General features: G+C 41.9%; 1 protein-coding gene across 1 annotated transcript in view; it reads right to left on the bottom strand.

The window, feature by feature from the left end:
• The window catches only part of ZFYVE9 (zinc finger FYVE-type containing 9), a 93,772-nt gene extending 79,650 nt beyond the window's left edge, over positions 1-14,122 (bottom strand). Inside the window, exon 1 of the mRNA XM_074961739.1 lies at positions 13,953-14,122. The gene's annotated coding sequence lies outside the window, so the exon portion shown is untranslated. The remainder of the gene's footprint in view (positions 1-13,952) is intronic.
• Between the last annotated feature and the right edge of the window lie 1,101 nt (positions 14,123-15,223).

A 15,223-nucleotide genomic window follows, 5' to 3' on the forward strand; every position in this document is an offset into this window, starting at 1 on the left:
TAAGCATACTCTCCACTCCATTATCCAAATCATTAATGGAAATCTTGAATAGTACCAGATCCAGGACTGACCCCTATGAGACCCCACCAGATACATCCTTCCAGTTTGACAGCAAACCATTGATAACTACTCTTTGAGTATGGTCTTTCAACCGGTTGTGCACCCACCTTATAGCAATTTCACATAGACCACATTTCCCTAATAAAGGCTAGAATAAAACATATCAAATAAGAGTTTGGGACAAATTGTTTTAAGATGGGACAATTTATTTTGCATGTTTGTCTGTTCTTCGGAAAGGCAAGTGATTGACTATTAGAATACGTCACTGTGGAAGAAAGCCTAAAGCCTAACAGGCTTGAAGAGTAAATTTATATCAAGCACAATGCCCCACATCTCAATAGGAATCAATCATCTACTGTGACAACTCCTGTAATTGATTATAATTAGCTCTCTCAGCTTCTATGTAAAGGAAAAGAGAATGACTCCTCAAAAATATGGCAAAGGCCATTCAGAAATTCACAGGTATCCCTTATATTTGGGGAAATAAGTGCAAAACTGGAAACTACCTCATGAAGACTGGTCCACTAGATTCACTGACTAAGCTTTGGGGACTGCCAAAGAACAATCCCCATTATAAAACCCATGAAGACCTGATAATGTATCTTATAGTAAAAGTCAAATGTGAACAACATGCAACTTGAAGAAAAAAAGATCACTTGCTATTACTTATTTATAGGTCCACCAAGTTTCAAGATGTATTAACCACAGAGGAAAATCACCTCAATTCTATTTAATTAGCCACCTAACTGCTCTTTATAGAGTTTTCAGAAAAAGAAAATTCTGTACAGAAGGTAAGCCTTCACATCTACATTCCATTTAAGTATGCTGAATAGTAGTCTATCAAATATTAAAATCATTTTCATCACCACACTTAGCTATTTTCACTTTTGAACAATACTGTGGTCACCTTTGCTAAATGTGTATCTGTACAACAATCATTTATTACTATCTTGATCACCCTATCCACTTCCCCTCTCTGTTAGTGCTATATAATCTATGAATTATAGATGATCAAATAGTTAAAACTACTGAAATCTGGTATTTTCATATCAGACACCAAAAGTAAATAAGGTACCTATGGAGATTTCTCTCATAATACCTTTTGACCTAAAATATCCTTGGAAGGATCAGGAAGAACTTACTATCCCGTGACAATGGTATTTGCCCTTATATGGCAGTCTTTGTACTTTTATCATATTTACATTATATTGATTTATGTTCACCTGCATGATATCATGAATGTTAGTCACTGTTGTTTCTTGTCAGTTTTTATGAAGTTCATTACTAAACGTACATGTTCTTTATCTAACTGCATTATTAAGTCCTGCTGTGTAATATGTCTTCAGCAATTAGCAACTCAGTACAAGAACTGTAATGTTCTACTGTTATGGGCTGGAATTGACTCCACTGCTATTTCTGTATACTTGACTCTCATTTACCTTTACACCAGCTTGGCAGTGTTAAGAGGCCTTAGAGTTGAGTAAATTACATTTAGATTCATTTTAAGGCTCCTTCTCACTGCTAGAGTGGTGTAAAGGCACCCAAGTGTAAGTGAGAATCAAGATACTTCTTTCAGAGTAGCAGCCATGTTAGTCTGTATTCGCAAAAAGAAAAGGAGTACTTGTGGCACTTTAGAGACTAACAAATTTATTTTAGCATAAGCTTTCGTGAGCTACAGCTCACTTCATCGGATGCATTCAGTGGAAAATACAATGGGGAGATTTATATACACAGAGAACATGAAACAATGGGTGTTACCATACACAATGTAAGGAGAGTGATCACTTAAGATGAGCTAATACCAGCAGGAGAGCGGGGGCGGGGGGGGACCTTTTGTAGTGATAATCAAGGTAGGCCATTTCCAGCAGTTGACAAGAACGAGCTATTTAAAAATTCTGAAAAAAAATAGTAATTATCAAAAACCAGGTTGTCCAAAAATGTGCCTATTTTTGGCAGCTCTCTATATTATAGTGAAGATTCTAATAAGAACATTAAAACAGCCATACTGGGTCAGACCAAAGGTCAATCTAGCCCAGTATCCTGTCTTCCAACAGTGGCCAATGCCAGGTGCCCCACAGGGAACGAACAGAGTAGGTAATCATCTAGTGATCCATTCCCTGTCACTCACTCCCAGCTTCTTGCAAACAGAGGTTCTGGACACCACCCCTGCTCATCTTGGCTAATAGCCATTGATGGACCTATCCTCCATGAATTTATCTAGTTCTTTTTTGAACACTGTTATAGTCTTGGCCTTCACAACATCTTCTGGCAAAGAGTTCCACAGGTTGACTGTGTGCTGTGTGAAGAAATACTTCCTATTGTTTGTTTTAAACCTGCTGCCTATTAATATCATTTGGTGACCCCTAGTTCTTGTGTTAATAACACTTCCTTATTTACTTTTTCCACACCTGTCATGATTTTATAGACCTCTAACATATCCCCCCTTAGCCGTCTCTTTTCCAAGCTGAAAAGTCCCAGTCTTATTAATCTCTCCTCATATGGAAGCCATTCTATACCCCTATATCATTTTTGTTGCCCTTTTCTGAACCTTTTCCAATTCCAATACATCTTTTTTGAGCTGGGGCAACCACATCTGCAGTATTCAAGATGTGGGCATACCATGAATTTATATAGAGGCAATATGATATTTTCTGTCTTATCATCTATCCCTTTCTAAATGAGTCCCAACGTTCTGTTTGCTTTTTTGACTGCCGCTGCACATTGAGTGGACGTTTTCAGAGAACTATCCATAATGACTCCAAGATCTCTCTCGAGTGATAACAGCTAATTTAGATTCCATCATTTTTTTATATGTGCATTACTTTGCATTTATCAACGTTGAATTTCATCTGCCATTTTGTTGCCCAGTCGCCCAGTTTTGTGAGATCCCTTTACAGCTATTCACAATCTGCTTTGGACTTAACTATCTTGAGTAGTTTTGTATCATCTGCAAATTTTGCCACCTCACTGTTTACCCGTTTTTCCAGATCATTTATGAATATGTTGAATAGGACTGGTCCCAGTACAGACAACTGGTGGACCCCACTATTTACCTCTCTCCATTCTGAAAACTGACCACTTATTCCTACCCTTTGTTTCCTGTCTTTTAACCAGTTACCTATACAAGAGAGGACCTCCCCTCTTATCCCATGACAGCTTACTTTACTTAAGAGCTTTTGGTGAGGGACCCGGTCAAAGGCTGTCTGAAAATCTAAGTACACTATATACACAGGATCCCTCTTGTCCACATGCTTGTTGATCCCCTCAAAGAATTCTAGTAGATTGGTGAGGCATGATTTCACTTTATAAAAACCATGTTGACTCTTCCTCAACAAATTATGCTCATCTAATGTGTCTGACAATTCTGTTCTTTACTATAGTTTCAACCAGTTTGCCCGGTACTGAAGTCAGACTTACTGGCCTGTAATTGATGGGATCACCTCTGGAGCCCTTTTTAAAAATTGCATCACATTAGCTATCCTCTAGTCATTTGGTACAGAAGCTGATTTAAATGATAGGTTACAGAATACTGTTAGTAGTTCTGCAATTTCACATTTGAGTTCCTTCAGAACTCTTGGGTGATACCATCCGGTCCTGGTGACTTATTACTGTTTAGTTTATCAAGTTGTTCCAAAACCTCCTCTAATGACACCTCAATCTGGGACAGTCAGATTTGTCACCTAAAAAGAATGGCTCAGGTTTGGGTCTCTCTCTCACATCCTCAGCTGTGAAGACCAACACAAAGAATTCATTAGTTTCTCCGCCATGGCCTTATCACCCTTGAGTGCTCATTTAGCATCTCAATCATCCAGTGGCCCCACTGGTTGTTTAGCAGGCTTCCTGCTTCTGATGTACTTAAAAAAATTTTTGCTATTACTTTTTGAGTCTTTGGCTAGCTGTTTTTCAAATGCTTTTCTAGCCTTCCTAGTTATATTATTATACTTCATTTGCCAGAATTTATGCTGCTTTCTATTTTCCTCACTAGGATTTAACTTCCACTTTTTAAAGGATGCCTTTTTGCCTCTCACTGCTTCTTTTACTTTGTTGTTTAGCCACGATGGCAGTTTTTTGGTTCTCTTAATATGTTTTTTAATTTTGGGGTATACATTTAAGTTGAGGCTCTATTATGGTGCCTTTAAAAAGTTTCCATGCACCTTGCAGGGATTTCACTTTTGGCACTGTACCTTTTAATTTCTGTTTAACTAACCTCCTCATTTTTGTGTCGTTCCCCTTTCTGAAATTAAATGCTATGGTGTTGGGCTGCTGTGGAGTTTTCCCCACCACAGGGATGTTAAATTTAATTATATTATGGTCTCTATTACCAAGTGGTCCAGCTATATTCAAATCTTGGCCCAGGTCCTGTGCTGCAGTTAGGACTAAATCAAGAATTGCCTTTCCTCTTATGGGTTCCAGGACTAGCTGCTCCAAGAAGCAGTCATTTAAGGTGTCAAGAAACTTTATCTCTGCATCCCGTCCTGAGGTGACATGTACCCAGTCAATATGGGGATAGTTGAAATCCCCCTTTACTACTGAGTTTTCACAATCACTATCAAAACCTTTGAATTTCAGATGCAATAGTAGTCAATTTCTGAACTACTTTCTCTCAGTATCTTTGTCCAGTTTTCCTTCTCAAACATTTTCATCCATGTCTGTTAATGCCCATATCTTTCCTTCCTTTGTTGCTTCTTCCAGTCTGCATTTTCTTACTCCACTTCTATCTGTGCCCTTTTCTCAAGTCTCCCTCTAAACCAAAACTCAAGTAAATAAATAAACTTATATGTTTAGATATAATCGTTTGAACATTATATATTTATGTACACGCATAAAGGCAGTAGAATAATAAAGTCAAGATTGTAACAAACCTGAGTAATTGCATGACCTAATTATTTATTTATCATTTGTGGCAGCTCTGGGACTAAGCAGGCTGGAGCCCACTGTGATAAACACTGTACAAACTTATACAAAAGGCTTTGCTCCAAAGCGCTTACAATCTAAGAGACAAGACATAATAGGTGAACCAAACAAGCAGGTCAAGGTGGGAGAGATTATTTTAACCCACGTGCTTCCTATCACTGTTTGCTCTCTTTTGCTGCTTCATGAATACAATTAGGTCCCGATCCTGCAAAGTGATTTCCTCTTTCAGATTCCCCCCAAAATAATTAGGGCTCCAGACAATGGCAGTTCCCTTCATAGGATCAGGACCTTAGATTTTAACCTACTCAGAGCAGAGACTGTATCTATATTATCTGTCTGTAAAGTACTTTGCAGACTTTAGGCATTGTATAAAAAAAAAAAAAGGACTAATCTCCTTATCGATTTCCCAGTCTCGCTCCCTTTTTCCCGTATTCATTTCTCCAACACTCACCTATTTTCTTGCCCCTGCTTTCCAGGGCATGTGAAGTTCTGTGCCTCAAACACTCCTGGTAAGATCCCAATCAAAACATTACAGCTAACACAGATGAAATTGTCAACACAGTGTGCCTACCACACTTCCAAGTGATAAGAGAAGCCAATTCTTCAAGCCACTTCAACTACAATCTTCAATCTGGGTTCCTAGTTGATCATTAAGGTATCAGATGAGGAGCATTACATTAACCATGCACATTACTCTGGGTAATAGGATTTACAACATTTAATCACTCACACACAGTATCCAGAAAGGCCCAGGTCTGACACTCACATATCTTACACTTCACTCAAGCAACCGAGTACTCATGACCTCTACTTAATACAAGTTTTGTAAGCAACAAAAAAAGATCTTCTTTACATGTTCACTTAAAAGGCAAAAAAGGATGTACAAATGCATCTGTAGAGAAGTGACGCTGACCAGCAGAGATGAAAATACAGCTACGGAAAAACAAAGGACTAGCAAGAAAAAAAATTCAGTGAACAAGGGACATTTAATTTATACCAGTTTCTTCTACATCAGTCTCCAAAATCAGTTTCTATTCCTTGTGCATTAATATAGATCTTTTCCAAAAAGGGGTGGGGGGGGGAACTATATCAACTGAGGAAGAAAACTGCAAATATATTTTACAGGTAACAAATTAATTGAAGACTTTGCAAGCTAGGAAAGTATGATACATAGAAAAGTATGTTATTCAAATATCAACGATAGTCATGTATTATTAATTACAAATACATGTGTATATTGATGTTCAATATTAAGCGACACTTTACATTTAAAAACAGTTATAGCGTCAAAAAAGTACAGTACAATGTGTAAAGCAAACTGACTTTTCATTCACCTTTCACCACTTATACAAAAACAAACGCATTGATAAGAATTTCAGAATTACAATCTGACATTTAGCCCATTTCCGTACGTGCTATTTAAAGTGACCTGCAAATACTGTAGTTTAACAGATGTGCATTTTTATATTTGTGTAAGTGTATTTTTATATGCTGAGTGCACCAAACAGCGAAGAAGCATCCAATATACACTAATGATGAATTAAGCTCCATCCCATCCACAGTGTAATTTTGTGATACAAGACCAGCTACTGTGCCCTGCTGGATTATCAAGCTGGCCTAAAAGTGGGAGCAGTGGCAATTTATTATATGGCATGGTTTGGAACGACTGAGGGCTTGTCTTCACTATGGGGGTAAGTCAACCTAACTTATGCTACTCAAGCTACATGAATAACGTAGCTGGAATCGACGTAGCTTAGATCAACTTACCCCGGTGTCTTCATTGCACTGCGTCGACGGGAGACACTCTCCTGTCAACTTCCCTTACTCTTTTCAGAGAGCTGGATTACCAGGGGTCGACTGGAGAGCGCTCTGCTGTTGATTTAGCGGGTCTTCACTAGACCCGCTAAATCGATCCCTGCTGCAACAATTGCAGCAGCCAGCAGGTGGATCTCCCCATAGTTAAGACCAGCCCAAATACAAAACAAAGTCTGAAAACTATGATATAGTACCTATTTTTGTTGTATTAGGGAACAGCATTTCTGTTCTGATGTGCTAAGGCTGTGTATAAATTAGACACCAAAACCAGATAAAGATTAATATGTGAAGAGTAAAGCTGTCACTCACTCGATCACAGTACAGATGAAATGTCCATTTAGCGGCCGTAATGCATATGCTGTTGTGTGATAAAACAGGCATTTAAAAAAATAAATCATTGCACTATAACAATTAGTTCCTAGAATACTTTTTAAATTGCACCAGTTTTTAAAAGTTAAATTGTTTAATGTGATTTTTTTTCTTCTCCTGAAAATTTCAGTATTTATAGTTGTGACATCAAATCAATGAATTAAAAGAGGGTTTATGTACTGGATTAAAGTGTGTTTAATAGTATCATACATCAAATATTGTACATTTTATGAATAAATTACTTCAAAGGCACACTCAGGTACTTTAGACAATATTTAGATTGTTTAAAAATGATTTTACAAACTATTAATAGAAATGTAATGATTTCTTAAAAATCAGATTAGATTAAATTAGATTAAAACAGTACTGCCATTTCAAGGCTTTGTCAACACTGGGGAAATTGTTGACAAAAAATCCTACCAATTCAGCAGAGCTGGGGTTAGAACTAGTAGGAGTCCTAGCATAGGTAAGGCTCCAGCAACCAGACCCATTTTTACCACCATTTGATTAGAACTAAAATGGTGGTTTACAGGTCGAACCACCAGAGCCTTGTCTACATCGGGGCTCCCACTCGTTCCACCACTAGTCCAGCGGAAGTAGTGGGGATTTCTTTGTCAATTCTCCAGTGTAGGCAAGACTGTACATTGTCATCTATCCAAAAGCCACTAAAAATTAGAAACACTAGTTAATTTAGCAGGTGACTAGTAGGAGGGACACAAAGGGGGCACCAGCTAAAGGGGGGCACGTGACCTCCCCACATGACCCCCACATGACTCATCCCCACCCCCACGTGACCCCTTCATGTGACTCCACCCCACCCCCCACATGACTCGTCCCCCACTCCACCCCCAGCCCAGCGGCCCTGCGCGCTCCCCGTCCTCTTCCCATCCCACATTACCTGGCGTGGGGGGAGGGGTGCTCTGCTCCAGTCCCCTGGCATCTCCCAAGCAGCCTCTGGCCACACAGCCTGCTGAGGCTGGAGGCTGCCTGGGAGAATGCAGCTGCTGACAGCTGCACCATGCAGTGTGGCTCTGGACCCGCCTCTTCCCTTCCAGCTCTGGCCCCGCCCAGGCACTTTGGGGAGTGTCATGTGACCCTTTGCACACACACCCCCCAGCAACGGGTCGTCATCATATGAGACCAGCACTTGTGACAGTCCCAAAAAGGGTAAGTTTAGTATTATCCCTATTTAACCGATAGCGACTGTCACAGATATTGCAACTACATACAGCATTTTTGGGGACCACACAGTATTAATTTTGGGAATGTTCTGTCTATCATTGTGGAGTAGGAATTGTATTCAGCTCTATGGGAGGAGGGTTACCACAACTGCTCCTGGAACTAAAAACAGTTGGGGGTGATCACTACAGTTTCTGAGATTGTAAATAACTCCGAAGTAGTACTACCCTAAGGTGGTTTGCATTTCTGAGCCAAACAGATTCCAGAGGCCCAAGGAAACAAAGAAAGGTTTTTGGTATAAAAGGTTGAGTTTAACTAGATTTAGGGATCTTCTTTCTGATCCAACAAACAGACATGACCTTTTGACTACGAAAGGGACCCAACCCTGGACAAAAGGTTTGAAGGGCATTGGCCTGCCAGATTGCCTATGTGGAAAATGCGTGGTTTATGGTATATTTGCTGTGCATGTACATTTGCAGTGTGTATACATTTTCTCTGTATGCTCTTCATCCCTGAATACATACAGTCTGCTTACAAAGACTGTCTGGTCATTTGTAAAGACCACGCCATTGTCTTTGGAAAGAAATAAAGGAGCAGGGGGCTGGATGTTTGTGTGATATGCTTGGGGAGAATCACATGAAGGAGCAGGAGGCTGCAGCCTAAAATCTCTAGTCAGAAGGAATTGGGAATAGGACAAGGGTCCCTACCCAGACAGGGGTGAAAGCTAGAGCATTCCTTGAGCAGGCCAAAAAGGTGGGACCAAAAAGGTGCAGATAACCTGAACCTGTGACAGGCAAATTTAAGACACTCAAAAGTTAAGTGACTTGCCCATGGCAAGAAAAAGTCTGGGCAGAGGCTGGAATAGAAGACCCCCAGCTCTGTATCTTCCTTAAACATTCCCCAGTAGTATTTGCAACCCTGCTAATGGAACAATGAGCACATGAGAACCAGAAAAGTGAAACTGAGTAGAAACAAAAGTGAGATAGACCGGTTTAAATTGCTGAGTGGAATGTAAAAAGTAAACAGTAGCAAACATAAAATTAGCTGATTAAAATTTTTACTTTTTAGAATCTGAGCTTTGTTACTAATATTTAAGGAAATATATTTTTGTGAACTATTTTTAACCTGACAGTGCCATTAAGTCTTAATTTAAATTTTTGTTTATTGACACCTCTGAGCCATCTAGCAATCAGATTGGCCAACTGATTTTGTTTAATATATTTCTTGGTGAACATACAAACTTGTTATTTCACCTTATATTTGCAATCACTGTGTATACCCACATTCTGGATTCATAACTACATCTGAATTAGCTTTTATCCTACCGACCCCAAATCAATTGTTAGATCATACAGTACTTAAAGCAAAAACAGGTAGGTGAACATGTGTATTGAGTTCAAAGCAGTTTCGACATGACAACACTAAATCTGCAAAACGGAAAGCCTCTCTAATAGTTACAGAGTCATTCATGGACAGAACTGCTATTATGGGATCTGAAAAGCTCTTTGATCTGCTTCTTAAAAGAGTTGGTAATGTTCAGTGTAAGTATATCATACTACTTGTAGAAAAATAAATAAATCATCACCAGACCTCCACTGATAATCTTGCTATGAATTCTGTAATGTAAATTCATTTTTTATTATTCACCAAAAGAAACATTTAAAATTTAGAGCAAATATAAATACTGTACTTTGAAAGAACATTTGCAAAATGAATAAAGGGTTCATTTCATGTTTCCATTAAATGTTTCAAGTAAGTCATACAGAAACACTTTCATTATTCTATATTAACTCAAAACACTGAAACATAAAGTGGTGATACTTCTTGAATGCCACGTTAAGACCAGGAAAATGTGAAACACAAATAATGCTGCAAAGTTTAATTGGTGCAGTAAGTGCACTTCTTTTAATACAAGAACTCACAAGCATCATTGGCACAAATCTGACCTAACAAAGTTATCTGATGGGAAATGACCACGTATCCAGGGATGTTGGAGGGATGGGTGTCCCTATCTGCCACTTCACTGAAAAAACAATAATGTATAGTTAGCGTATACATTAAATGCTTTGCCCTTTTGTGCAGACCCAGAGCTGTGCTAGCATCTTTGAAGATACTGGAGCATTAATAAGTAAATAAATAAGACCTAATAGAAAGACAGAAATCAACAAGACCCATTAGAAAGACAGAAATCAGTATTTGCTAAGGGTTTGCCTACACTGGCACTTCATCAGCAAAACTTTTGTCGTTCAGGGGTGTTAAAAAAAAAATACACACCCCCGAATGAGGAAAGTTTTACTGATGAAAAGCACCAGTGTGAACAGCGCTTTGTCGGCAGGAGCGCTTTCCTGCCGACAAAACCACTGCCACTTGATGCAGGGTGGAAGTTTTTTGCTGGCCGGAGAGCTCTTGTGCCAAATTAAATTGTGCCAAATTAAAAACAAATGTATTTAATTTGTACCTGACATAGTACTGAACCCTACAACATAGGTTTAAAGAAGTTGAATCTGCCAATCTAAAATATGGAAATTAGAGAGCCAGGCAGTGTTTAGAGCTAGTTATGTATTAGATTTAGATGAGGGCTTGGTTTGGAGATTGAATCTGGGTCCAGGTTTGGATTGGATACCATTTCCTCTATCTTGGGCTGATATCTCATAAAATCGACACATGTGAACCAGAACTTATAAACATTTACATTTTTATGTATCTATACATTTTTCATACTCTTTTGATCACTGAATTATCTGTCAGGCATACCTACAGCCTAGGTGCATTCCACACAACCGAAAACAACCTGTCACTAAAATTCAATTACTATGTCTAAAAACACTTTCTAAACAATAAAACTTTCCCAACCATCAGAACAGCTTTTATTACAGCATAACTTACATCTCTCCCCTACTCACTCGAGTAGGCCCCTTCCTGTTTTGAATCCAATCTGGAATCAAAATCTTAGGGGAAGGAAGGTTCATCTAAGAATTCTAAACAAGCACTACAACCACCCAAATTGGAAGGTGGTTGGATTTGAAGTTTCACATTTTGGTCCATCTCTAACAGAAACATTTGAATAAAAGTATACCTAATAATGAAATCCCTGGAAGGCTCAGATTTGTTAAAAAATAATTGTAAAACTTTTTAAATAAAGAGATAAACAAGAGAGTTAACTCTAAAATTGAACGTCTATTAATTCCCATCTGGTACTCGTTTCCAAGCTGGCTAGCATGTTAAAAACAGTCCTTCAGACACAATGCATCATCTAGACCTGTTTATGACCAAAGGATTAGTACACAACTGACAAAACCTGAAATATTGGGGAGCTGATTATTTTTATTGTTGGACACAATCATGGATGGGGGTGATTGGGGGGAGCGGTAGATGTGGTCATATCTTGACTTTAGTAAGGCTTTTGATACTGTCTCTCAGGACCTTCTCATAAACAAACTAGGGAAATGCAATCTAGATGGAGCTACTATAATGTGGGTGCATAATTGGTTGGAAAATCGTTCCCAGAGAGTAGTTATCAGTGGTTCACAGTCATGCTGGAAGGGCATAACGAGTGGGGTCCCGCAGGGTCCGGTTCTGTTCAATATCTTCATCAATTATTTAGATCAGGGGTTCTCCAACTGGGGGTCAACCCCCTCAGGGGGTCACGAGGTTATTACATGGGGGGTCGCGAGCTGTCAGCCTTCACTCCAAACCCCACTTTGCCATCAGCATTTATAATGGTGTTAAATATATTTAGAAGTGTTTTTCTTTTATAAGGGGGGTCACACTCAGAGGCTTGATATGCGAAAGGGGTCACCAGTACAAAAGTTTGAGAACCACTGATTTAGATAATGGCATAGAGAGTACACTTATAAAGTTTGCGGAGTATACCAAGCTGAGAGGGGTTGCAAATGCTTTGGAGGATAGGATTAAAATTCAAAATGATCTGGACAAACTGGAGAAATGGTTTGAAGTAAACAGAATGAAACTCAATAAGGACAAATGCGAAGTACTCCACTTAGGAAGGAACAATCAGTTGCACACATACAAAATGGGAAATCACTGCCTAGGAAGGAGTACTGCAGAAAGGGATCTGGGTGTCATAGTGGATTACAAACTAAATGCAAAAAAAGCAAACATCATTCTGGAATGTATTAGCAGGTGTATTGTAAGCAAGACACGAGAAGTAATTCTTCCGCTCTACTCCGCACTGATTAGGCCTCAGCTAGAGTACTGTGTCCAGTTCTGGGCACCACATTTCAGGAAAGATGTGAACAAATTGGAGAAAGTCCAGAGAAGAGCAACAAAAATGATTAAAGGTCTAGAAAACATGACCTATGAGGGAAGATTGAAAAAATTGGGTTTGTTTAGTCTGGAAAAGAGAAGACTGAGAGGGGACATGATAACTGTTTTCAAGTACATAAAAGGCTGTTACAAGGAGGAGGGAGAAAAATTGTTCTTCTTAACCTCTGAGGATAGGACAAGAAGCAATGGGCTTAAATTACAGCAAGGGCGGTTTAGGTTGGACATTAGGAAAGACTTCCTGTCAGAGTGATTAAGCACTGGAATAAATTACCTAGGGAGGTTGTATAATCTCCATCATTGGGGATTTTTAAGAGCAGGTTGGACAAACACCTGTCACGGATGGTCTAGATAATACTTAGTCCTGCCTTGAGTGCAGGGGACTGGACTAGATGACCTCTCGAGGTCCCTTGCAGTCCTATGAGTCTATGGTTTAATATAACTGTAGATGTTATAAAACATACCCTTTCCTCCCCATCACCACTGCCCTAGCAGAAGTGACATGCTTCACATCACCACCATGAAATAATAATGTTCACAACCAATAAAGACATCTCAAGCATAGTACTAAAGATACTAGTTACAAACCTCCCCTTTAGGATTTAGGTCTAGGGTCTGAGAGAGGCACCTTAGGGGCAAACAGGGGTTTGTTTCACCCCCCCCCCAATTCTGGGGTTTCACAAAAAAACTGAGTCACATAAACAGCATCCCTTACAAGTGGGGCTGCTACCATGCCAGATACAGAGCAAAGAGATGCAGGGATCCCAGGGCTGGGGGTTCAGGGAGGAACAACATACTAGAAGGCACAAGCAGCACTCTAGAGGGAGCCTAACTGCACTCTAGAGGGCTCTTTCCCTCCTCTCTGGGATCCGAAGGCTGGGTGCTCAGAAAAGGGGAGTGGGGGGCTCGAGCACCCTCAGCCGCAGGCGGGGGAGGGGGGTCCCGGGGCTGGGGGACTCGAGCACCCTCAGCCGCAGGCGGGGGTCCCGGGGCTGGGGGGCTCGAGCACCCTCAGCCGCAGGCTGGGGAGGGGGGACCCGGGGCTGGGGGGTCGCTGAGGAGTCGTCCCTGACCTCTTCCTCGGTGGGTGGGGGGGTCTCTCCCCTCTGGCTGCCCCAGGTGGAGGGGGTCTCCTGGCTCCGTCGAGTCCCCAGCCCTGGTCCCCGTTCACGACACGCTAGGGACCGCGCCGCTCCCGCGAGGTGAGGGGGCTGCCCCCGGTAGCCAGCCCCCGCCCTGGGCGGCCGCCAGGGCCTGACATCGGGCAGCAGGGGCCTGGGGAGCGGGATGCCCGGGCCTTCGGGGTGGAGGGCGCGGGCCGGCTCACTCACCTCGGGAGGCAGCAGGCGCCGCCGGGTCTGCATGGCTGAAGGGATCCCCCGGGCCCGGCTCCGCTCGCCGCCGCTCCTGGGCGGGCCCCGCACACACAGCGAGCGAGCGCTGGAGAGGCCGGCGCCCGCCCTCACGCCAAGCCAGCCCGGGCGAGCTCTCTCCGCGGCCGAGGCCGCCTCGGCGAGCAGCAGCCAGCGCCCCCTGGCCGGCCCCAGAGGCAGCGCACGGCACTGCGGCACCGCCGGCGGGGCGGGGGAGCGGGGAGCCTGCCGCACTCGCCGGTCGCGACACGGGCCCGGGGCCGGGAGCCGGAGCCTCCACTTCCCTCGCCCCCGAGAGGGGACCCAGCGGAGCACTGCAGGGAGACGGCCGTAATGAGAGGCACACAGGGAGACAACGATACCAGCATCCAAATCTCTCTCACACACACACACCACACCACACAACATCCACATCTCTCTCTCACACACACACCACACAACTATCACGGACACAAACCAAGGAGACAGCCCGAATGCCACACACCCGGACACACAACCACACACAGCTACATGCCAGGGAGACAACTATACCAGCATACACATCTCTCTCACACACACACCACACAAATATACACATATACCAACATACACAAGGGAGACAGGCCTAATACCACACACCTAGACACAGAAACACACACACAGCTATACACCAAGGAGACAACTACACATCATACACACCACACAACTACACACAGACACAGACATACACCAGGGAGACAGCTGTAGTGCCACAAACCTGGACGCAGAACCCCACACACAGCTATGCACCAGGGAGACAACTACACATCTCACACACACACATACACACCCCACACAACTACACACATACATGGACATACAAGGGAGACAGCTGTAATGCCACACTCCCAGACACACAACCATACACACAGATATACACCAGAGAGACAACTATGACAACATACACTTCTCACACACATGGAGATACACCAGGGAGACAGCTGTAATGACACCGTTGGACACACAACCACACACAGATTTACACCAGAGAGACAACTATAACAACATACACTTCTCGCACACCGAGAAACACAACCACACACCAGGGAGATAACCGTAATGACACACACATCTCACACACAGAGAGGGATATATACCAGAGAGACAACCATAACTACACACACAGGGACACACACCAGAGAGACAACCATAATGTACACACAAATTTCATTCCATATACACAAAAAGATACATACTCCCAAACCATACAT

The sequence above is a fragment of the Natator depressus genome, chromosome 8, assembly GCF_965152275.1.
Source record: "Natator depressus isolate rNatDep1 chromosome 8, rNatDep2.hap1, whole genome shotgun sequence".
Lineage (NCBI taxonomy): Eukaryota > Metazoa > Chordata > Testudines > Cheloniidae > Natator > Natator depressus.